The sequence below is a fragment of the Delphinapterus leucas genome, chromosome 4 (genome assembly GCF_059928025.1).
Source record: "Delphinapterus leucas isolate spDelLeu-1000000601 "Yukka" chromosome 4, BTC_Dleu_Yukka2, whole genome shotgun sequence".
In the NCBI taxonomy this organism is placed as follows: Eukaryota; Metazoa; Chordata; class Mammalia; order Artiodactyla; family Monodontidae; genus Delphinapterus; species Delphinapterus leucas.
In genome coordinates, this window is record NC_143132.1 from 9,523,089 (window position 1) to 9,548,853 (window position 25,765).

The window sequence follows — 25,765 nt, forward strand, 5'->3', positions numbered from 1 at the left end:
GCTGGTAATTGTTGATTTAGGAAAGATGGATGTAAGGTGAAAGAATGAATACATTTGTAGACACGTTTAGGAGGCTTTGACGCTATAAAATTTAACAAGAAGACCTCAGTTAATCGCAGCTGGCTAGCTATTTATTCAGAACACAAATTACAGACTCGTTCACAAGTTACAGACGATTAAGATTTAACCTAAATTGAAAAAAATGACTATAGGATTTGCTTATGATGGTATAAGGTCTTTGTGAAACATCCAAAAAGAAATAAGCGTTTAATGGAAGTGGGGCTCGAAGGAGAGACATCAAAAATAAATTTGAGGACCATTCACAGTTATTCAGGTGCTGGCTTAAAGCACATGAGTAGATGAGCTGACTGGGGCTCATTTTCCTGTCGATGGGACTTGGGAATAGAGGAAGAGAGAAAATGAGATGTATGCCATCTCACCTCTGATTTTCAGAACCTAGATACACGTGCCAATTGTTATTGATTTTAGATTAGCTCAAACCATTGTAGTTTAGTTATTTAATTCGGAGTAGTGGCCTAAAGCATAAAGCACTCTACTATCCTTTCCTTTCAAGTTTTTATCCACCGCTCATGTGTGGTGACACACTTCCTACATGCTGTTCATGTATTGACAAGTGGTTCTACCTCTTTGTTTGCTGTATTAATCTCTTCTCAAGTTCTTTGAGGTGAACAACCCATTTCCTTTTTAGCTACCCATGGTGCTTGACGTAAAGGAGTCTCTGCTGAGTGTATCACTTTAACTATGCCACAAGATGAAAAGTAGATGTGTGGGGCAAGGAAACTCCTAGAAGAGCATCTGATCTTATCTCTCCACACTCTCTACATTTATTTCAATGAAAATTCATATGGAGGTATACTATTTTCTCCATTGTATTTTGTGGTCACTGACAGGCTGTTTGACTTTGGGAAAATTACAGCTAGCTTGTGATACCATTAAAGCATTGTATAGACTACTTAAGAAAGCTCTAGAGAAATTTGCATCCAAGAAATAGCATAGTTTAGTATTTATCTTTCCCTGGACAGCACAAAAACTAAGGCAATTTTCCTTTGATATTATACAGTAAAAAAAGGACCCAGTTTATATAGTTTATGAACAAGAGAACTTCTCAGTTAGATATGTGACAGTATTTAACTTATAAGGCATGTTACAGGATTATTCTGAAGTTTCATGTTGATAATGATAATGATACGAGTATTACCAAAGTAGTCATCATGAACAGGCTATTGTGTGTCAGGCACTTTGCTGTTTTATACATATTATTTCATTTAATCTATAGATAACCTTCTGAAATAATTATTATGCTTTACAGGTGGGGAAAATGAGACTCAGAGAAATTAAGCAGTTTGATGAACCACACTAGGTAAGTGGCAGAACCACATGGTTGAACATGTCTGTCTGACTTCAAAGCCCTTGTGTTCCGTAATTAAGCTGAAACTTTGGGTTCAAGAGACAGCTGACCTTTGGGTGTATAAGAGAAAGCTACTAGTGAGAAGAAGAAAAGTTGTGATAGAAATCTCTAGAATAAAAATCATGGTATCTTTAAAAAGATCTTTGTTAGAGCCTTGAGTATTGGGGAGTGGCAGAAAAACAGTGACTTACCCATTGGAAAGAGTCATTTAACATACAGCCAAAAATTTATTAAGCAATTACCATGTGCCAGGTAATGAGCTAGGTACTCAACAGTGAATAGGTCATGGGCTTGCTTTTCTGATCTTATATCCTACAGAGTGAATATTTCTCTGTACTGTACTCTCTTCTTCCCTAAGAAGTCAAAAGAGAAATAGAGAAATTCATTGAAACGCAATGTCAGATGACTTTCCAGGCTTATAACTAACTGGTTTCATGAGAAAAATGGAAGAATTTCATCTAAGACAGGAAATACATAGAGCATGAGCAGATAGCCATCTTTGAAGAAATGTTTCCTTTCTTCTGTTAATATTGGAATATCATACAGTTATTTTCCTAGAATGTTGAAATTGGTGTAAAAGACTTTTAGATGCCATCCAGTGTAAATGTCGTTTTTGCCATCCTGCTTGGCGTGAAAATTGGATATGTTTCTTAGGAATGTTGAGAAAGAGTGAGGAGGAAAAGAAGAGTGAGCACAAATTCCAATCAGCCCTTTTCTGATCCAGTCAAGTCTGTTCCATAGGGTTGCGAGTTCCTTGTCATGGGCCGTCGTGGGAAATTAGAGCCAATGGCTGGAAGCTGTTCAGATAGATTTTTTATTTTTCCTTTCAAGTAAGCTGTATTAAATCACACCAAAAAGAGCTGACATATTTAAAATCCTGGCTATTATAATACATTAAGCACAGTAAAAATCTGCCTGGTTTTCACAACTCGAGATCACCTGGCATGGGTGCTTTTTGGACATATTAGAATTGGCTACATTCCCCAGGCACATGAGGCCATCCCTATGCTTATCTTGCATTTCGTAGTGGAAAGTCTCCTTGGCTTTCAGTTCCAGCCTTCTCATCACCACGTTGTAGCAGGCATAGCAACAGGGTAATGCAGGGCAGCTCCTTGGTTTCCACTGCTACTGCCCCAGGTTCTGGTGAACACTGAACAGTGGCCAACAAGAAAGTAAAAACTGGCAAGAATAGCTAACCAATGAGAATATCAACCTCAGAACAATGAAATGCAAAGATTCACCTATAAAACAATAGCCTACAGATCAGTGTTGCTTATATACACACATTTAAAGACCAGAGTTGGAATCTTAAAGAAGTCTCTGGAGACAGAGTGGATTTGTCCACAGCCAGATGGCTACTTGGAGTTGTCCTTGGATGTTCCCAGCATCCATGTTCAGTGGTATCAATTCCAGTGACAGGGGCCATATGGCATCACCATCTGAAAATCAGTGTCCAAGGGGCTACACTAGTACATTTAAATTTCTCCTCTAGTGTTTTTCATGAAAGGCAGTTTTAAAAATATTAAGTTTATTTTTAAAGACATTTTGTATCTTACTTTTTTGTCCTTATTTTGCCTATTTTTCTACGAGTGTTTCCATTTCTTTATCTCTTGTCACAATTTGCATGATGTGCTAACCAAGAAGGAAAAAATAACAAGTGGAAAGAGTAAGCACTTAGCAAATTATCAGATGAATGGATCATTATGCCCTAAGAAGCAGGCCTCCTGTAATTTTCTGACTGCATGTAATTTTCTGATAGAAGCCACTTGACTATTGGGAGCAAATGAAGCAACTGGGAATTTTGGGAATGATGAGTGTTGCCATGTGTTTAAGCCTGTGCTTTGGAATAAAACCACATTATCTTTTCCTTTGCTTTGTGAATCTGAATCTATACTGAAATGTCCTAGGGGGATGTAATTCTAACTAGATTATATTCAAGTTCAGCTTTGGAAAAGTTAGGTTACATATGGCCTCCTAAAAACGTGAATGTAACTTCTAGAGTTTCTCACTCTCAGAAATGAGAGCTAAAGTTACTTTTAGCAATTACAGTTGAATGGAGACAGTGATCTATTGGTCTGATGCCTCTTTTTATGACATTACCTCCTGAAATGTTGCATATTTTCATGCTTAGAAATACCCTCTAACTTTGTAACGTACTCTGAGGATTGTATTGTATCTATTCTTTGCTCCGTAAATCACATAATGGCCATTGTACAAAAGGAGTAAGATCTGACCTGATGTCTGATCTGTGGAATGGGTGTCATGCGGTTCATCTTAGGTTCCTGAAAGGCTGGAGGGGCTGTTCTTCGCAGGTCAGCATTCTGGGCCCGAGGCCACGGCAGTTCTTATCTTTCCGCGGGAAAGATACCCTGAGTGTAGGAATAACACCAAAGCTGCCTGTCCCTTCACGTTTTAGAGTTTCTCCAGCAGCTGGACTACAAACCAAAGTGCGGTTTCTACGTGAAAGCTGAGATGAATATTCACTTGGAAATTCAATTCAGCAAGCACAAGGGTCACAGCATTGCCCAATTTCAGGGGCACTATTCATAGAGAAAGTGCCGTGTTTGGACTGATCAAACAGTGCCATCTTTAACCAAAAGCGAGGAAATGGTGCTGCTTAAAATTCATCCACAAGTCCATGACTTTTTTTTTTTATAAATTTATTTATTTTATTTATCTTTGGCTGCATTGGGTCTTCGTTGCTGCGCGCGGGCTTTCTCTAGTTGTGGCAAGCAGGGGCTACTCTTCGTTGCGGTGCGCGGGCTTCTCATTGTGGTGGCTTCTCTTGTTGCGGAGCACAGGCTCTAGGCGTGTGGGCTTCAGTAGTTGTGGCATGCGGGCTCAGTAGTTGTGGCTCGCGGGCTCTAGAGCACAGGCTCAGTAGTTGTGGCACACGGGCTTAGTTGCTCCGCGGCATGTGGGAACTTCCCAGACCAGGGCTTGAACCAGTGTCCCCTGCATTGGCAGGCTGATTCTTATCCACTGCACCACCAGGGAAGCCCAAGCCCATGACTTTTAATATAAAGCAGAGAACTTGGATAAGCAGCTTGTGCCTGTAGCCCATTGTGCCAGTGATAGTGGAAACATTGGCAGCAGGTTATTGTCCAGCAAAGTCAATGTCTAAGGCCAAGGCTAGAGGGGTATGAGTGAAAGTGAACACAACTATTTTGATTAAAGAATTTCAGAAACTCAGGAACACCAGGCTCTAAGTACATGTATTTGGATGGGGGTTGGGGGTTGGAGGATGGAGAATGTTTTGGAGAATTGACAATTGGTTTTATGGTTTTTCCTTCCCTTCCACCTCCTCTCCAACTCTTACCCCTCTCTCCTCTTCATCTTTTTCTTAGGTGACAGAAATTGCAAGTTGACCTCATTATCTATTTCCCCTTTTCTCAATTCTTATAGAACAATTTTTAGTGGGGTACATGGACTTCTTCTCACCCCAGTTCACTTCTTGGTCTCCTTTGTAGTTGGATGAAGCTACATGGGTATGTCCTGGAATATAAACAGGTGTTGTGAGTGCACCTTCTGGCTTGTGCCTTTAAGGGGAGGCACGCTTTTCCTTTCCGTCTCACCTTATTGGAATGAGGGTGAGGTAATGAACCATCTTAGACCATGTAGATGAGAGAAAGACTCTCAGAATGACAGGGCACCAAGGTAGAAGAATTCTGGGTCCCTGATGCCTTGATGCCTTCACATGAGCCCTGGACTGCCTATACTCAGACCATTATGTGAAACAGAAACAAACTCTTCTTATCTTGGGTCTCCTTGTCACAGCAGCTGACCCTATATCTTAATATATTGACCTCTCTTCCCAATTGACCTCCCTCACTCCCTCATCCCTCCACTCCCTCATCCTTTTCTTCCACTTTCTGTTGGACAGTCCAAAGTGTAGACCAATGGCTCTCAAACTTTGGTCTGAATAAATATTTATAGGGTGGACTTTTTAAAGATGAAGCAGACCCTGCTTCTAGGGTATCTGGTTTAAGACTTCTTGCGTGGAGTGTAAGAATCTGCATTTAACAATCTGCATTTGGGCTTCCCTGGTGGCGCAGTGGTTAAGAGCCCACCTGCCGATGCAGGGGACACGGGTTCGTGCCCCGGTCTGGGAAGATCCCACATGCCGCGGAGCGGCTGGGCCCGTGAGCCATGGCCGCTGAGCCTGCGCGTCCGGGGCCTGTGCTCTGCAATGGGAGAGGCCACAACAGTGAGAGGCCCGTGTACCGCAAAAAACCCAAAAAACAATCTGCATTTTACCCTTAGGTTATTTAGATGAAGGTGGTCCATGGGATAACTTGGAGAAGCATTGGCATAGCATCTATGCCAATCATAAAGTAGATGCTCAAAAAAGCGCTTGAGGGATTGAGTTGCAGTAATTCAGTGAAATCTGCCAACACGTCACACAGATTGCACCTACATGAAACTTAAGCAACTGCCCCACTAACTCAGCTGTCTCTAAAGTATCAGATAATATAATGGTTTAAGCAATAATAGCTACCAAATCAGTTATTTGGCACAATTTAGAAGAAAACAACTGGTTGACCCAAATTTTCAATATCCAATCAATTTTTTTTAATATGATACTTGCATAACTTGAGGATGTAGTTTTTGTTGTTGGCAGTTTATTTTTGAGAAGGAAAGTTTTTTTACTAGTCATATGCTTTCTGAGGTTTTCAACTATTCATTCTTGAATGTCAACAGTTATGAAGCTCAGAGAAAGGTTTTAGTTAATTAAGATAATTCACAAATGGTTGCATTTTTCTTATGTGATGAGCTTCGTGCTAGAAATGAGGGATATAAAGATGAACAGGACAAAGTCCTGCCCTCAAGCTTCCACAGTCAGCTTGCCGGATGTAGACAAATATTCCAACCAATACCAACGAGTGTGGAAGCCCTCCACTAGAGACTGGCACAGGGAGCTAGGGGCCAGAGGATCAGAGATGCCTCCCAAAGGAAGGGGAAAGGTCACTGGGCTGAGCAGAAGCTAAACAGGCATGGAAGGTGGTCAGTTAAAGGGAAGGTAAGGATGCTCAGGCCAGAGAAAACAGTCTAGGTCAAGCCACAGGATGAAGTGCCATATGGTCAGAGCTCTGAGTACCTGTTGAGGGCAGTGGAGAAAAGGATGGTAGGGTGAGAGAACCCAGTTTATGAGGAATGTGGGATTTACCCTGAAGTGCTGAGGCACCACTGGAAGATATTAATCAGAAAAACAAAGTCACTATCAGCTATAGTCCGTCCGTCTGGCAGTGGAGGATGAACTGGAAGGGAATAAAAATAGAGACATGGATACAAGGTAAAACATGATAAGAGTATCAACTAAGACTATGGCTGTGGAAGAATGAAAGGAGGGTGAGATTTTTAAGTGGAAGCGGCAGGGCTTAGTGACTGGGATGTAGGGAGGGGGAGAATCTGGGATTATGCATAATTTCTGTCTCAGGCTATGAGTGGCTACGTCTTTCATTGAGAAAGCACATAGGAGAGGATGGGATTGAGGGTAGAGCAAGGGGTGGGGAAAGTTAAAGTGTTTAGATTTAGGTATAATGAATTTGAGGAGTCTGTAGGTTATTCAGGAGGCAATTTGGATGTGATTCTGAAACCCAGGCAGGAGGTTTTTGTCTGAAGACATAGTTTTGGGAGTCATAAGCATACAGACAGCAGCTGAACATGTGCACGTGAAGTGTGTAATGAGAGTCAAGCAGAGGACCCAAGGGGAAACTCCGCACAAATTAGACTGTCTCAAGCTAGTGATGCCTTCACCCGGAGACTTGCTGAGACCCAAAGTCTGCAAAACACTCACCTCCCCTGTAAGGCCACCCTGATTATAGTCCCCAGGAGAATTCATCACGCTACCCTCATTGTTCCTGAATCACTATTTCATAAGACTGGTGTATCACACATCTTTTTGTATTATGCCTAGTTGTAGAGATAGATGTCTGTGACTTTGTTGGCTAAGTGGTGAGTGCCTTAGAGACATGGACTATATTTTATTCAACCTGTTTTCCTAACACAGCTCACTGTATCAGGCCCCAAGGGATTTGCACAGCAGTTCACTGATTCAATTTCTTATTTGTTCGTGCATTTATTCATTCACTCATTTTCAAGTCTTTCAATGCCTGCCATGCTGTTCAGCTGTTTTATTATCATTAATTTCTTTGCAAAGTTTTTCCATAAAGTTACCCTTTTATGAATTTAAAAAAAAAAACCTCAATAGAATTTTGAAGAATACATCTTTCCTATTCTTACTCTTCCTGCCTGCCCTCCTCATTTCACATCATTCTGGGCTTATCCCAAGCCTTGATGTCTTTTTCTAAAATAATTTGCTGATCTTTGCTCATAAACTGTGTATCTTGGTTTCAACAGAATTATGGCTTTGGAAGTTCCTATTGATAACATTGCCTTTAAATCGATGTTATGTGAAAGAGAAAAATTAGATTTAGTGAAAATGCAGTCATTTTTCCAGTTGTAAAAGAAAACCAAAATGATAAAAGAAAACCAAAGAATTGATTTGAAGGTCACAGTGAAAAACCTCTCTTTTATCTGTGGTTTATCTCAGATTTTGGAGCTGATTTTATTTCTATCATGAATTGTTGTCAGAATTTAGTTTTCGGGTTGGCATATTTCTTACCGTTAGGTATTTATTCATGCTGCCCAAAAGAGAGATTTACCAATGAATATTTTAAAAAATTAGATGATAGATGAATCATCTTTTTTGTTAGTCTGGAGCATGTATTGAAGTTATATACTAACACAGCTCTTTACAAGGAGTTCAAATCTTAGGGTTGTTAACTTTCTTCTATTTTCAGAATAGTTTGCTTCTTAGTGTCTTTTGGAGGCAAGCGAAGGTATGTGGATGTTTGTGCATGGTTTTGAAACATTCTGAAGTGGATGTAGCATATCAATTTAATTATGCTCTCAATTTGTCTGGATAAGGAAAACTGGAGTTTTTAGTTCATTCACCTCTAGGTCACAGGGTTTCTCAGGGCAGTTCACATACCTGTTTGCTTTAGAACCACTCAGGTGGGATTTTCAAATACAATTAGACTCTCCCAGCCAGAGTCTGAATCAGAATTTCTGGGTGAGGCCAGGTATCTGCACTTTAGCCCCCCAGGTGATCCTTGTAGGCTAAGAACCACTGCTTAATAGAATGGTTGCATGGAATAAGTGAGGACTCCATGCTGAAGAGACAGGGCTGTCTTCACGGAACCAAGACAGGCATTGGCCACACCACTCAATATGAGGACAAGAGTCATAATCCTCTTCATTGTAACAGCAGGTCATAGAACTGTAGCAAAGAAAAGGAATCACTGTCTGGAAGCTGTGTAAATTTTAGTCTTAAACTTGCAACTATATCTTAGTCTACACTAGTCATTATTTGTAAATGTCTCTGTGGTCATTTTGACTCTAAGCTCCTGAAGGGCAGGGACTGGCTCTATGTTTGCAGCCATATCCTCATCACGGGGCTTGGCCAGTAACAAATACTCAATATGCCCTTATTTACTGATAGACAGGAAAGCTATCTAGTTAGCTTGAGGCAAAAATCATATATAATCCTGCATATACACTTGTCCCCATCTACTCACAAGCATATACCCCTCACACATATCTTGAGATGTTACAAGACTAGTTTCAAAGGACCATGATGACAGTTCTTGTCTATGGCTGCTTATGTCAGAATGACTCCAGTATGGTCACATGAGCCTCACTCTGCTTAGAGCCAAGAGAAAAACCAATATGACATGAGCTTGCATGGACCCAGTTCTTATATCTAGATGGAGTAGTTTTGGGTATATCTATTTTGTTTCAAGTGTGACCCCAGAAAAAGATGAGTTTACTGTGGACCAGGGGTGGCTTCCTCTGAGAAACTATGTCTGAAGCTCACGTCCAGCTGGATATGAGCTCTCCTGTTCTTGATTCCCCTGGCTTATTGTACATTTCTTGGGCATTTGCCGATCAACTGTATTTTTGTTTAACTGTCTTATTTACCTTATTAAGTTTTGAGTTACTTGGGGCTAAAACCTTCCTCAAGGTTATATAACCATAGATAGGTCTTGAACTCTGGTTCTATAACTCAAAGTTCCTCTTTGCACCAAATCATAACCTGACACAATGCCAAATTATTGCTCATTCTTATTATCCCAAAGGGATTTTGAACAGATAAGTATTTGGTATCAGGTCTTTTGAGAGTGGGAAATGGTATAGAACATCTTGGTTAGTGAGGATGGACTTGCGGAGAGACCACTGTATGAGAGGATCATCAAGGGCAGCAAAGGTCAACATGTAGGCAATGAATGTCTTGATGGGGAATTATTGCTGTGTAGCATGGGCAATAAGGAGACATTGGGAACTCAGGTTGGGGAAAGAGAAGGTAAACTCCACTATTTCAAAATTTGGCTTCTTTTAATGTTCTCGTTGCAAAGAGGGGATCTGGGCTGATTAAAGGCTATAACTGAACTAGTATCTTTTTCTAAGATAGGACTTGGATGGCAGAATTAAAAGATGCTCCACAATAAATAGGCCAACTGCTCTAAACCAGTGGTTTTCGGTACTCATGTTCATAGTCAAGACCTTGATCATATGTGCTGTCTAGTGCCTAAATTTTAATTGAAAATATGACTAATTAGAGAAATATAGACAATTTGAAATGTCTTCTGAGGGCTGTCTTTTTATTCCAAGATGGTAGAGTGAAATGCAAAGCAAACATAATATTTTAATATTAACTTTCATTTAGTATTTAAATTTCAAATTTACTATTACATTTTAATACTGTATTATCTTGATATTCTCTAGTACCACTAACTTTATCCAAAAGAATATAATCCTCCACAATTTAGAGGGAATGAGCAAACACAGTTAAACATAGAATTCTCCATTGTTGAATGAATCAGAGTTCAACAGGCTTCAGCTGGATGATAGAACTAAGTTTCTCTGGTTGAGGTTTAATCTGTGGTGTATGTGATTTTTGTGAACTGGATAAAGCATTGTTTAACGTGGGGATTCTCAAATGTTATGGTGCTGGAGAGCTTCTTAAAATGCAAATACCTAGGCTCCACCCCCAGATATTCTGATCTAATATTCCTGGTGTGGGGTCTGGAATCTGCGTTTTAAACGAACTCCTAAGTGATGCAGTTGCTGCCTTTCTGTGGAACCTCCTTTGAGTAGCAAGGTCCTTAAAGAATTGGAAAATGCAGTTTCAAAGGAATAGAAGCTGGATGCATGTTTCTTATCACCACTAAACCAACGAGTATGATGATCATTAAATTAATTCTACTTTTAATATTATTTTTCCTAACAAAGAAGAGAACATGGATTCCTATCAAATTTCTTTACAGAACAACTTGGCATTGACTCTCACTTAAAATTGTAATTTTATTGATTCTCCATTTTATTAAATAAATGTTCCTTGAGTTTGCTTTAGCTGAGGGAAATGAATTTTCAGTGCAATTTTACTACCTATCTATTGCCTATTTTTTGACATGCAGAGAAATATTTAAACCAAATGGACAAAAAGAATCATCACAAAAAAGGGATGAACAGAAGTTATATTATCACTTGTATTAAGATAAAAAAACAAAGTGTATTTGGTTAGCATTTGACAAGGTTATTGTGATGGTTAATTTTATATGTCAATCTGACTGGGTCATAGGGTACCCAGACATTTGGTCAAACATTCTTCTGGGTGTTTTGTGAGGGTGTTTTTGTATGAGATTAGCACTTAAATCAGTTGACAGAGTAAAACAGATTGCCCTCCCTCTGTGGAATGTGTCCAATCAGTTGAAGGCCTGAATAGAACAAGAATGCTGACCCTCTGCTTGGTTAAGAGGGAACTCCTCCTGCCCAATGTCATTTGAGCTGGGCTTGTACCTGCCTTTGCACTTGAACTGAAACTTTGGCTTTTCTGGGTCTTGAGGCTGCCGGCCTCCAGAGTAGAACCACACATCAGCTCTCCTGGTTCTCTGACCTTTGCACTTGGACTGGAACTATATACCACTGACCCTCCAGCTTGCTGACTTACCTTGAAAATCCTGGGACTTGTCTCCCTCCATAATCACATGAGCCAATTCCTTATAATTAATAAATCAATCTCTGTCTCTGTCTGTCCTATTGGTTCTGTTTCTCTGGAGAGCTCTGACTAATACAGTGACATTGTAGCTTTTTTCTCATTTTGTCTTTTCTGTTAAAAAAAATGTACTGTAATTTCCACGGTGTTTGGAAAGGTAGGGTGTTTGAGGCCCTATTTATTTTGTGTTTCATGCCTCGGCAACTTTTTGTTTATCACATGGTACACAGAGGACAGGAACGAGATACAACTCACACGCACTGTAATTAGCACAGCCCAGTACAAATCAGAGCTCATTGTGTGCCTTGGAGCAGCACACAGGCTATATTGTCATCTCCCTTGAGAGCGTGTCAATCCAGGGCATCATATCGTAGCTCTTTCATCAAGGCATCAGCAAAACAGGGAAGGGCAGGGGAGGGATGGAGACCTGGCAGTATGTGGGCCTGTCACTGAGCATTCATACATTCATTGCTATGTCATGGGCAATCTGTCCCTTGTGATGTCTCATGACTCATTGTCAGAGAACCCTTCATCAGGACAAAGATGGGCAATTTCCATAGCCCACTCCAGTCTTGGAGAGCTATCATGCTCCACTTTTAAAGTAACAGTACCCTTGAGTGATCCTTACTTTAGTTTTCTTGAAAAGAGAATTGGCTTAAAAAATGTGGCCTTAAAAAAAAAATGTGGCCTTACTACGAGCATGAAATATAAATGTGTACACATATATTTACACAGAATCCTGTATGAAGCACAAATGGGAAAAACAATATTTCTCCTTTTTTTTTTTTTTAAATACTGACTTCACTAGTAAAATGGAGATGTTTTCTTAGTTGCAAGAAAAAAAAATCTTTCAGCTGAGAATGGAAAAGAATTTACTGAGTTTGAAAAACTAAAAATAATTCCTGGCTGGTCTTATTCCCGTCCTCTGTATTTAAAGGAATTTACTCCTGATACTATTATTACAGGAAATTCCAAAGGCGTGAACATTTTCTGGTATTTTTATAAAAACAAGTGTTTGCGTTTTTTTAAATTTGGACATGGAGGAAAACAGTTTTGCTTTGTGTGCACTGAAGTGTCTAGTGGATGCCATGACAATGTGATTTTTGTGGAAAATTTAGATAATGACAGCATTTAGGGGTTCATAGAAGAGTAATAGAGGAACACACTTAACATAAAATGTCTCACAAATTCTGTTGAAGTCCATAACAAACAATGGTTTTTAACACAAATGCAATGCCCACTTACACTGTCGAGATGATTGTTATAGGGGATGGACATTGATATCTTTCTCCAGGATCAGCTTTTATGTCATTAGGAAATGATCAGTGGTTAATTATTATGAATAGATCTGATTCCTGTGAGATGTCCAGGTATTTGCTGGCAGCTAAGTAAGTAAAGGGATTGAAGGGTGATGAAATATTCAGATGTCTTAAAAAACATCTTATCTATCAATTCTGGAGCTTGGGAACACCATCCTCAGGGGTGCCAATATTGTATATATGTAGAATGAAGATGAAGATATGGAAAACCTTGACCTCCAGTTTAGTTTCCTTGGACCACAACTCTGAATTTCCAAATTCACTGTGCCCTGCCAAGGTCCTATAAAAATTCCAACTTATTTTATAGCTAGCATTTTTACTACGCTGTAAGTGGGTTTCAGGAAAGGACAGCTATGCAGTGAAGAAAACCCTTTGCATGCCCATGAGTTCAGTTCTTGTGAGTTTTATACAATCACCACTAAGGGTCATAACAATAATTCACTGAAGAAAGCTGAAAGAAGCTCTATTCATGGAATAAGGCCATGACATATGCCTGAATATGTTCCTTAACTGGTTTTTTAACAGCCAACTGAACACGTGCATTCATTACAACCTCTGATGCCACAGGTAACTGTATAAAAATCTGATCCAACAACTTTGACTTCAGTGAGCTTTGGACTATGCCTTTGTACTGTCAGGCTGCATTAATGTTCTTGCATCAAACAAAAATCATTATTGAGAAATTTGGTATTGCTTTGCTAAAGTGGGTATCTACTGAATATCCCCAATCCAATTCTTTCCTCTAATATGGTAATCTGTTATCTGTATTCAATTATCTGGAAGGTGAAAGTTGCTGGGATGCCCAGTGGAAAATTTTAAGTCCTTTCACTCTGAGTCTGCTGTCTTTTCAGATCAATCTTTCTGCTAATGACAACCAGTACTTTCATATGTGATTACAGGCCTGCTCCATCTTTTCATGAGCCGAGACTCTTTGGAATCATATGTATTGATCTTTTTAATAGAAGTCAGGAAAAATAAAATTACTCTGGCTTCTTGAGGCAAAACGATGATAAATGAGAACTTTGAAACTTATGGGAGAAATTTTTTCTGCCTTGGATTATTTTAATCACTAAAAATGATTGTCTTTTTAATAATATTTGCTTTCCATTATGCACATTTGCAGCAAAGCCAAAAGTTGTTTCTGTATTGCTTTATGACAACACATTGAGCCAGGGGTTTGTTGGTATTCCCGTACCTACTGGTAACTCAGGTACAGCGGCCCCTAACAGGAGGCAAAGAGCCAACCAAGCTCCAGAGGCTTGAGAGCAATCTCAAGTGGAATATGACTAGGGCACTTTTGATGAAAGAGAACTTGCTGAACTATGTATTTTTTTTTTTGTATTTGTTTAAAGGCTCATTGTTAATACTATTATCTTAGAAGCAAGCTTCTGTTTCTTTTATCACCCCTCCTTTTTTGATTTCTCCTCTGCCAAGACTGATTATTTCCCAAGTGGGTTTCGTTTTTTGTGTAAGAGAAAGCATGTGTGATTCCCTGCCTGTGGTTCTGGTTGCTTCTTCTGTGTATCTGGCAGCTGCTGGTGGTACCATTGGTGGTAACTGGGAATTAAGGACGTGGGATCATTGTTATATAACCTCTTCTCTGAAACCTAGAACTATAGGACTCCTTTTGGTCTCATTTTGGAATATGAGCTTTATGTTTTATATTTGAATCACCTTTGCAGTTGTCAGCTGAAGACACAATTGTTTCCTTGGCTTTGGGGGAACATGTGGTCAACACAGAAGATCAAAGAGAGTCATTGCCACTACACACAGAGATCAGATCTCCATTGGTACAAAGAAATGAGTGAAGACGAAAACACCGCAGATGTCAGGCCAAAGTACAGACTTGGTTTGCTTTGTTTGGACCTTGGAGACCTATTTGTAAGAAGGAAAACTTGTCCCATTGGGATGCCACGTAAATAGCCTTCATGGTTCAATGGCATTGCTTTACGTGATGGAGAGATGAACCTCGCTCTTTCTCTCTCTCTTTTTTTTCCCCTCTCTTTGTATCTCTCTGTCTCCCTCCTACCTAAACATGACAAAAAGAAAGATCTCATTCAGGAAACAAATTGTGTTTACGAAGCTTCTCATTTAACTTGATTTAATCCAGTTCAGGGGAGACTTGGCAGGGGTGTACCGTGTGCCAGGCAATGAGACTATAGGAGCAAACAGAAGAGACAGGTTTCCAGACTGTGTGTACAGAGTCATACAAAGAAAATGACCACCAAACATCATTACAAGCCTGAGGAGTGCTGCCAGGCTCCAAGGGCAGAGTGACCCCAGAGGGCAGATAGAGTCTGACCTGGAGGTTCATGGATGGCTACGTTTAAACTGAGAATAGTCATAAGCTGTATGGAAATTGGAGAATGTGGGTGGGGAAAGGATATTCTAGGCTGAGGAAACTGCTTGTGTGAAAGCCGGAATTTGCGGGGGGCATGGTCTTTGTGAGGAAGTCAAACTATCCCAGACTGGCTGCAGTACAGAAAGGACCAGAGATCTGGGTCACTGTTTCCTAATGTCTTGTGGGTGTACACGTGGTCTCTGGGTTGAAATGTATCCACACTTGGAGATCTTGATGATTCTAAGGCACACTTCGCACTTCAGCTGCCGAAGGAGCCGTGTGTGTGGTGTTTCCTCTGTTTAGACTAATTCAACTTTGGCCGCTTTGCTGTCTTTGACTGAAAGGCAGTGTTTGTATAATTGTTGGAATAGCTCTAGAATTTTGGCCTTAATTTAGAAAAATCAGTGGAAAATATCAGAACCCAAATACCTGTGATAACTGTGATAAGAAGTGTAGGTTTTAAAAAATTCATAAAATTGGAGGAAAATTTTATGGTGAATTAGCTTTTGGCGTGCATTGTTTTTAAGCATGTGAATTGTGTATTCATGTGTGAAAAGCAAACAGAATATTAAGGGGCATGCTTGAAATACTAGAAATAAACTGATGAAGAATATGAGCATGTCTAAAGGTGAGGTATAATTAAGGACTTTTTAATATATCCCTCTCTGGGAGTCCTCTCATCATGAAGAATATATTATTTAAATTGTACTCACTTTATTTGCTTTCCACAGCACCTGTTTATATATATGTATAAACAGGGGTGCTTATTTTGTATGAAAGTCTTAATTTCTTTCTCTTGAGGAGTTTGTTAAAGATAGTTAGAAATCACAGATTCAAAATTTAGTTGCTCACATCATATCAGTTCTTAGTTCCGTGCATTAGCTAGAACAATGGAATAATGTGAAATGAAAAGCAACCATAAACATGTTTATACCCACCTTGTTGAGCACTTCTGCAAATATCATTAACTTTTCAGATTTTCAAAATCTAGATCTTGTTATTAAGAAGTGGCAACAGCTCTTGGTAATAGTAAACATTACAGAACTTGACAACAATTTGGAGAAATGGAAATAGATTGATAGCAAAATATGACTAACTATAGAAGCAAAATGTAAGGAGAAAAAATAATAGAATCTTTAATTCTACTGAATTAAGAAGTCTGAAGACACAGACCCACTGGAGAACGGACTTGAGGATATGGGGAGGGGGAATGGTGAGCTGTGACAGGGCGAGAGAGAGGCATGGACATATATACACTAACAAATGTAAGGTAGATAGCTAGTGGGAAGCAGCCTCATAGCACAGGGAGATCAGCTCGGTGCTTTGTGACCGCCTGGAGGGGTGGGATAGGGAGGGTGGGAGGGAGGGAGACGCAAGAGGGAAGAGCTATGGGAACATATGTATATGTATAATTGATTCACTTTGTTATAAAGCAGAAAGTAACACACCATTGTAAAGCAATTATACCCCAATAAAGATGTTAAAAAAAAAAAATCTGAAGATTTATTGAGGTGAATTCTGTCAGCAAATTTTGTCACATAGTTACTCAAGAAGTATTAGAGGAATATTGGGCTTTGGTAGTATGCTCAACTGACCATGGAAGGTTTAAATACCTTCAAATACAAGGGCACCCACTGACATCAAGAGCTTTCAACACCTTACTATTCCATATGCAAACCTTACATTACAGCTTCTTGAGGTTTCAGTTCAAGCCAATCTGTGACTTGATTCTTTACAGGTCATGGTGGTTGCATTAAGAAGCTTCCAGAATCTTCGATAATTAAGAAGTCTTTTTGTAGGCTGAAGAATCAGCAGGTGGAATATGGATTCTAGGTTATCAAGCTTTTAGGTTCATAATTAACAAACTAAAATATGCAAAAGGAAAAGTATCTTCTCTCCCTGCCATCTAATATTCATTAGAGAATTTTCCAACTCCCCACCCCTTAGTGAGGTCTGCTGGTCATTTATATCCAGTTTGGCCTTCTCTTCACTTTATCAATGGAAAACATTGAGACTTCTATTGTCATTTTGGTTGCAGTTCCATCAATACCCAGTGTAGCTTAAAATGACCTTCAATCTTCCATGACTCAAACCTGCAGAAAAACATTGTGGGTCATTTTCCTTGGTTAGTTTTAGCCATTGCCTCCAAGTTGATGCTCTGCCTTACAATCACTTGTCTGGTTTTTTTTTTGTGTGTATATCTTGTATATCATTTTTTATTTTATTTTATTTTATTTTACTTTAATTGAAGTAAGGTTGACTTACAATGTTGTGTTAGTTTCAGGCATCTAGCAAAGTGATTCAGTTATATATATATACTTTTTCATTATAGGTTATTACTAGATATTGAATATAGTTCCCTGTGCTATATAGTAGGTCTTTGTTGTTTACCTGTTTTACATATAGTAGTTTGTATCTGCTAATCCCAAACTCCTAATTTATCCCTCCCTGCCCCCACTTTTCCCCTTTGGTAACCATAAGTTTGTTTTCTATGTCTGTGAGTCTGCTTATGTTTTGTAAATAGGTTCATTTGTATCATATTTTAGATTCCACGTACAAGTGATATCATGATAATTGTCTTTGTCTGGCTTACTTCACTTAGTATGATAATCTCTAGGTCCATCCATGTTGCTGCAAGTGGCATTATTTCATGCTTTTTTATGGTTGAGTAGTATTCCGTTGTGTGTGTATACACACACACACACACACACACACACACATACATACATACAACATCTTCTTTATCCATTCATCTGTTGATGGACATTTAATTTGCTTCCGTGTCTTGGCTGTTGTAAATAGTGCTGCTATGAACATTGGGGTGCATGTATCTTTTCAAATTAGAGTTTTCCTCTTTTCTGGATATATGCCCAGGAGTGGGATTGCTGGATCATATGGTAACTCTATTTTTAGTTTTTTGAGGAACTTCCATACTATTTTCCATAGAGGCTGCATCAATTTACATTCCTACCAGCAGTGTAGGAGGGTTCTCTTTTCTCCATACCCTCTCCAGCATTTATTGTTTGTGGACTTTTTAATGATGGCCATTTTGACTGGAGTGAGGTGATACCTCATTGTATCAATAGTTTTGAGTTGCATTTCTTTGATAATTAGCGATGTTGAGCATCTTTCCATATGCCTATTGGCCATCTGTATGTCTTCTTTGGAGAAATGTCTATTGAGGTCTTCTGCCCATTTTTTGATTGAGTTTTTCTTACTGCTATTGAGTTGTATGAGCTGTCTGTGTATTTTGGAAATTAAGCCCTTGTCAGTTGCATCACTTGCAAATATTTTCTCCCAGTCTGCAGGTTGTCTTTTTGTTTTGTTTATGGCTTCCTTTGGTGTGCAAAGGCTTATAAGTTTGATTAGGTCCCAATTGTTTATTTTTGCTTTTATTTCTATTGCCTTGGGAGTTGCCTGTCAGTCTTTTTTTTTTTTTTTTTTTTGCTGTACGTGGGCCTCTCACTGCTGTGGCCTCTCCCATTGCGGAGCACAGGCTCTGGACGCGCAGGCTTAGCGGCCATGGCTCACGGGCCCAGCCGCTCTGCGGCATGTGGGATCTTCCCGGACCGGGGCACGAAGCCGTGTCCCCTGCATCGGCAGGCAGACTCTCAACCACTGCACCACCAGGGAAGCCCCAACCTGTCAGTCTTTTGACATCTCAGTATTTCCTGCATCCCCCGAGGATTGTGGAGATGAAGGTATTGATCATAGTCCTGTAGGTATTTAAGCGCTTTCTCAGGGAGACTCTAAAAGTCGGTGTGTGCTCAGCCATTCACCCACACAGCTCCCTGAAGTCCTCAGGAAGAGATTCCCACCAGTGCAAGTATGTGATGCAGGCATTGCATGGCCAGCTTGTGAAAATGTGTTGGCCCTTGACTGTGTACTCTTCTTTGCATTTCTCTACTATCTGCTGTGTGGATGTAACAAGTACTTTAAATTGGTAACCTTGTTTTTTCCTTCAGATTCAAAACTGTTCCTGCTCTGTAAACTACATACTCCCTCTGGTAATACTTGTTAGTCAGCTCAGGATAGCAGTTTAAAGAGTCTGCTAATTAAGACATCATTAAGTGAAGTATCCTGGGCTCCAGTGCATTGCTGAGTCACTCTGATATGAACAGATGAGCACATCAGGTTCTAAGAAGTCTGTTGATCCTAATTTCTGAAATCAGAGAGCACAGGGTTTTTTTTTAAGAGCAACCAAACTAAAATTACCCCATGTATTGACAACAGGAGATATAAGGGACCTGATAATTGAAAGCATTTCTGAATCATAGGGGTCAAGCTAGGCTGTATTTGTGTTAGTTTTTTTTTTTTAATTTACCATCTTAACCATTTTTTTAAAAGAGTCTTCCTTGAATTTGTTACAATATTGCTTCTGTTTTATTTATTTATTTATTTAATTTATTTAGGCTGTGAGGCATGTGGGATCTTAGCTCCCTGACCAGGGATCAAACCCACACTCCCTGCATTGGAAGGTGAAGTCTTAACCACTGGACCACCAGGGAAGTCCCCTGTGTTAGGTTTTTAAGAATTCAAAATACCCTTTTAGTGTGGTGAAAAGGGAACCCTCCTGCCCTGTTGGTGGGATTTTATTATTTTTTTATTTTCATTTTTTTAATGATTATTTATTTTTGACTTTTTGAATTTCATTTTATTTATTTTTTTATACAGCAGTTTCTTATTAGTCATCAATTTTATCCACATCAGTGTATACATGTCAATCGCAATGACCCAATTCATCACACCACCACCACCACCCCCCGCCACTTTCCCCCCTGGGTGTCCATATATTTGTTCTCTACATCTGTGTCTATTTCTGCCCTGCAAACCGGTTCATCTGTGCCATTTTTCTAGGCTTCACATATATGTGTTAATATACGATATTTGTTTTTCTCTTTCTGACTTACTTCACTCTGTATGACAGTCTCTATATCCACCCACGTCTCTACAAATGACCCAATTTCATTCCTTTTTATGGCTGAGTAATATTCCATGGTATATATGTACCACATCTTCTTTATCCATTCATCTGTCGATGGGCATTTAGGTTGCTTCCATGACCTGGCTATTGTAAATAGAGCTGCAATGAACATTGTGGTACATGACTCTTTTTGAATTATGGTTTTCTCGGGGTATATGCCCAGTAGTGGGACTGCTGGGTCGTATGGTAGTTCTATTTTTAGTTTTTTAAGGAACCTCCATACTGTTCTCCATAGTGACTGTATCAATTTACATTCCCACCAACAGTGCAAGAGGGTTCCCTTTTCTCCACACCCTCTCCAGCATTTGTTGTTTGTAGATTTTCTGATGATGCCCTTTCTAACCAGTGTGAGGTGATACCACATTGTAGTTTTCATTTGCATTTCTCTAATAATTAGTGATGTTGAGCAGCTTTTCATGTGCTCTTGGCCATCTGTATGTCTTCTTTGGAGAAATGTCTATTTAGGTCTTCTGCCAATTTTCTGATTGGGTTGCTTGTTTTTTTAATATTGAGCTGCATGAGCTGTTTATATATTTTGGAGATTAATCCTTTTTCTGTTGATTCATTTGCATATTATTTTCTCCCATTCTGAGGGTTGTCTTTTCATCTTGTTTGTAGTTTCCTTTGCTTTGCAAAAGCTTTTAAGTTTCCTTAGGTCCCATTTGTTTATTTTTGCTTTTATTTCCATTACTCTAGGAGGTGGATCAAAAAAGATCTTGCTGTGATTTATGTCAAAGAGTGTTCTTCCTATGTTTTCTTCTAAGAGTTTTACAGTGTCCAGTCTTACATTTAGGTCTTTAATCCATTTTGAGTTTATCTTTGTGTATGGTGTTAGGGAGTGTTCTAATTTCATTGCTTTACATGTAGCTGTCCAGTTTCCCCAGCACCATTTATTGAAGAGACTGTCTTTTCTCCATTGTATATTCTTGCCTCCTTTGTCATAGATTAGTTGACCATAAGTGTGTGGGTTTATCTCTGGGCTTTCTATCTTGTTCCATTGATCTATATTTCTGTTTTTGTGCCAGTACCATATTGTCTTGATTACTGTAGCTTTGTAGTATAGTCTGAAGTCAGGGCGTGTGATTCCTCCAGCTCCGTTTTTATCCCTCAAGACTGCCTTGGCTATTGGGGGTCTTTTGTGTCTCCATTCGAATTTTAAGATTTTTTGTTCTAGTTCTGTAAAAAATGCCATTAGTAGTCTGATAGAGATTACATTGAATCTGTAGATTGCTTTGGGTAGTAGAGTCATTTTCACAATATTGATTCTTCCAATCCAAGAACATGGTATATCTATCTCTCCATCTGTTTGTATCATATTTAATTTCTTTCATCAGTGTCTTATAGTTTTCTGCATACAGGTCTTTTGTCTCCCTTGGTAGGTTTATTCCTAGGTATTTTATTCTTTTTGTTTCAGTGGTAAATGGGAGTGTTTCCTTTCAGATTTTTCATCATTAGTATATGGGAATGCAAGAGATTTCTGTGCATTGATTTTGTATCCTGCAACTTTATCAGATTCATTGATTAGCTCTAGTAGTCTGAATAAATGATGATTTCTAAACCTAAATATCTAACCCACACCTTTCACCTAAGCTGCATGCCATTAATCCAACTGCCCACTGAACATTTTGAGCTAAACTTCTAATATCTCTAATTCAACCTGTTCAAAACTGTCTTCATGAGTTTTTTCTCAAAGTTGTGGATCTTCTGCATTGTGGTCTGTCTCAGAATGAACCCCTTAACCATTCAGTTGCACAAGCCAACAACCTTGATGATTTTTTTTCTGTCTTCAAATGCACAAAGAACTATGTCAGGTCTGTCTTTCACAAACCTCTCAAGTAAGTCTATTTTCTTTATCCACACTTTTACCACTCAAGATTAAGTGGCCATCATTCCTGTCCTGGGTTCATATTCTCCTCCAATCTATTCCTCATAGGGCAAAGAGAGTAATTTTCTAAAAATAAAAATCTAATGCTATAACTTTCCTGCTTTACAGTATGTTGGTGGGAATTTAAATGGATACAGCCACCATGGAGAACAGTATGGAGGTTCCTTAAATAACTAAAAATAGAACTACCATATCACCCAGCAATCCCACTACTGGGCATATACCCTGAGAAAACCATAATTCAAAAAGAGACATGTACCACAATGTTCATTGCAGCACTATTTACAATAGCCAGGACATGGAAGCAACCTAAGTGTCCATCGACAGATGAATGGATAAAGAAGATGTGGCACATATATACAATGGAATATTACTCAGCCATAAAAAGAAATGAAACTGAGTTATTTGTAGTGAGGTGGATGGACCTAGAGTCTGTCGTACAGAGTAAGTCAGAAAGAGAAAACCAAATATTGTATGCTGACACATATATATGGAATCTAAAAAAAAAAAAAAGGTACTGATGAACCTAGAGGCAGGGCAGGAATTAAGATGTAGACATAGAGAATGGACTTGAGGACACAGTCGGGAGGGGGAAGCTGGGGTGAAGTGAGAGTAGCATTGACATATATACACTACCAAATGTAAAATAGCTAGTGGGAAGCAGCCGCATAGCACAGGGAGATCACCTCGGTGCTTTGCGATGACCTAGAGGGGTGGGATAGGGAGGGTGGGAGGGAGGCTCAAGAGGGAGGGGATATGGGGATATATGTATACTTATAGCTGGTGCACTTTTTTATACAGCAGAAACTAATACATTGTAAAGCAATTATACTCCAATAAAGATGTTAAAGGAAAAAAAGATGTATTTAAAAAACAGTAAGCCAAAAAACCCAAAATATCCTTTTAAATTAATTAATTCTTTCATTTCTTTGCTCATTCATTTCAAAGTCTTGCTTAGCACCAATGAAGTGCCAGGTGCTGATGTAGGCACTGGAACACCAAAGGTGCATTGTGTCCCCTCCACAGGGAGCACAGGGTCCAGTGGGTGATCTGGGTTCTCAAGAATGATGACAATTGGTCTCCAAGGCTATGCAGGAAGAATGCTTCGGTGTTGGGAGAGGAAGGAGATACCCTAATTCTGCCTCAGGGCTCACAGAACTGTGTAGATATTTTTTTTCCTCAGGGATTACATAACAGGGAAGGCTAGTTATATAGAGGTTGTGCTTTTTGAGCTGAACTTTTAGAACTTTTCTGAGTAGGAGTTTTCCAGATAAGTGTGGTTCTTTGCAGATTAAACAGTGTTTCTGAAGACCCAGAGAATGATGGAGGTTTGAAGGTCTGCTCAGAACAGTGTATTTTCTTTTTTTTTTTTAGTATTTTAATTTTATTGGAGTATAGAGAACAGTGTATTTTCATATGTGTTGTTTATGGGAAGAAAGAACACTTTCTCCCCTTAAAGATTTATTATTGTTCAATATTTGCTATTTGTATTACTGCTTGGTTTCTGCATTTTAAAACTGAACCATATTTTATATGTTTTAAAACACAGGTCAGTGGAAAAGTAAGATTCAGTGACCAGTTTTCATTTAACACAAATTTTCAATAATCCACTTAATTTGTAAATTGAAATTGGTTTCTGTCACATCTTTTAAGCATATAAAAATAACTTATTCTCTGTGGTTCATTCCAGATATTCTTAATATGAAAATTATTTGAAGTTGATATGCTTTTCCTACCTCAGTGGCGACTGGTCGCCTATAGATGTCTGGATTTTATATGGTTAGACATGGATGTGCAAAGGAGTTGCCACTGCTCTCATTCCTGAATCTGGGATAACAGGCAGGATTTTAAAAGTGCAAATTAAATGCTCGACTGCTGGCAAGAGAGGAGTGAAGATAATTTGTTTCCCTTTGGGATCTGATGACTGTTAATTCTTCATGAACTTGGCTTCTGCCAAACATATATTGTACTTTCCTCTGATAGGAAATTCATATTGTTAAACTCTATGTGAACTCAAGGTATTAATGTAGAGTGCTTACTAGCAAAAATGACTTGCAAATGTCAGATAAAATTAAATAACATGGCTTAATAAAATAAGCTTGTTTCCGAAAATCTGTTTTTCATATTTGTGAAAGAATTATCTGTCCTGTTATTTAAACCAAGATATTGCCAGGACAGTGAAAAGAGCCACTCTTTTATCAGTTATCCAGGGAACCATTGATTTCACAAAGCCAATTAAAGTATTTCTGGGGGAACAAGTAAATATTAGTTTTAGAAGCATTTCTTTTAAAAAGAGACTAGGATAAGAGTGCTGAATAAAAATGACATCTTATTCATTGCCGAAGGCATAGTGAATAGCTTGTTCTCAGGTTTGTTACTTTAACTGACTTAAACAAATAAGGACAGTTAGGTTTTACTAAGACATAGGCATAAAAGTGGATGGACTTCATGGCCATTCAAAAAACTTTTTGACTTGAGCAAATATCCCATGGTTTGGCTACATATTTTGTGAGCAATGTAGTTACCATCAAAAAAGCAAACCTGAATGCTAGGTGCTCTCTCGGGATGCCACTGGGGTCCCCTTTATTGGCTGTGGTCTTTGCTGGAATTAGGTGTGCATAAACATCTGTCCAGCAAAGTGATCTGAAGCAGAAGAGAAACAGGGCACTGGAGGATCCCGGATAGGCAGAATGGGCTGCTTCCAGAGCATGTGGACTCCTGGTTGGAGCACTCTTTAGGGAAAGCCTGTTAGATTACTTTGTGGTGGGAGAGAGTGGGGGGAGTTTTTTGGAATAATATTCTTCTTAGGTGATGCTGACTTGATCTGTGATGCTCAAGAAATATGTCTCCTTGTAAGGTTGGTCTCAGGTGATTCATTAACTATGATGGATCTGGAATCTCCTGGATCTCTGTTTAGAACCAACTCCTTCAGAATAAAACAGAATTATGGCTGTGGAGCAAGGTCAAGTCTATCTTGGAAGATATGATATCAGCCTTGGGACAAAGACCCTCCTAACAAAAACCTTTTCAATAATCCTTTATGGTTCTGTCAACTGTGCGTGACCTCACAGCTCTCCTCCATCCTGGGGATAATGAATTCCATAAATCTACTCAACAAATGCACAAAGTCATCCCTATTTTATTTATTTTAATTTTCAAATGGTCTATTTTATGTTTCTTTTCTCCATTTTAAGGAGATGCTACCAAGTTAAAGATCACTGGAATTTGGTAAAGAGCAATTTGAAGAGCAAACATAGATGTAATTCAAGAAGTTTCTATTTTTCCCCTTTGTAGGCATTTAGCTACCCATCAATTTTTTTGGTAGATGGATAGTAGAAACTAAATTTCTGTTAATTCAAAGTCTTTTCCACTTTTCTTGAGGTTTCATCCTTATCCTGGCGGCTTAGGGAGAGCCAAGATACTATGGGCACGAGGCCATCAGGCAAGTGTCATTGTCAGGAGTTTGATGCCATATCAGCCCCATCTGGCTCACAAGGCTGGCTCAAGCCCCATGTTCGCCCCATGCTCACGGGAGAGGCCAAATCCCACTGGGCTTGCATGGTGCTGGAGAACCAGGGCTCTGAGATCTGCAAGCAGACCATGCAGACAATTCTCTGATTGTTGTCCCGAGTTGGGCATGAGAAAACTTTGGGGTCTTGCTTCTTTTCCATGAACTCTACCTAGAAAAGGGCCTCTTGGATTCTCTGGATCTACCTTGGGTTCTCTTGTTGAACCCCCCGATCTTGGTCT

At 39.2% G+C, this 25,765-nt stretch overlaps 1 protein-coding gene across 4 annotated transcripts in view; it reads left to right on the forward strand.

The window, feature by feature from the left end:
* The window catches only part of SETD4 (SET domain containing 4), a 360,859-nt gene that overhangs the window by 282,857 nt on the left and 52,237 nt on the right, over window positions 1–25,765 (forward strand). For 3 of the 4 annotated variants that reach the window (XR_016392952.1, XR_016392953.1, XR_016392955.1), the window contains one exon: window positions 1,331–1,381. The gene's annotated coding sequence lies outside the window, so the exon portion shown is untranslated. Of the gene's footprint in view, window positions 1–1,330; window positions 16,641–25,765 lie in introns of those variants that run through there. The other variant, XR_016392951.1, reaches the window with a different exon arrangement.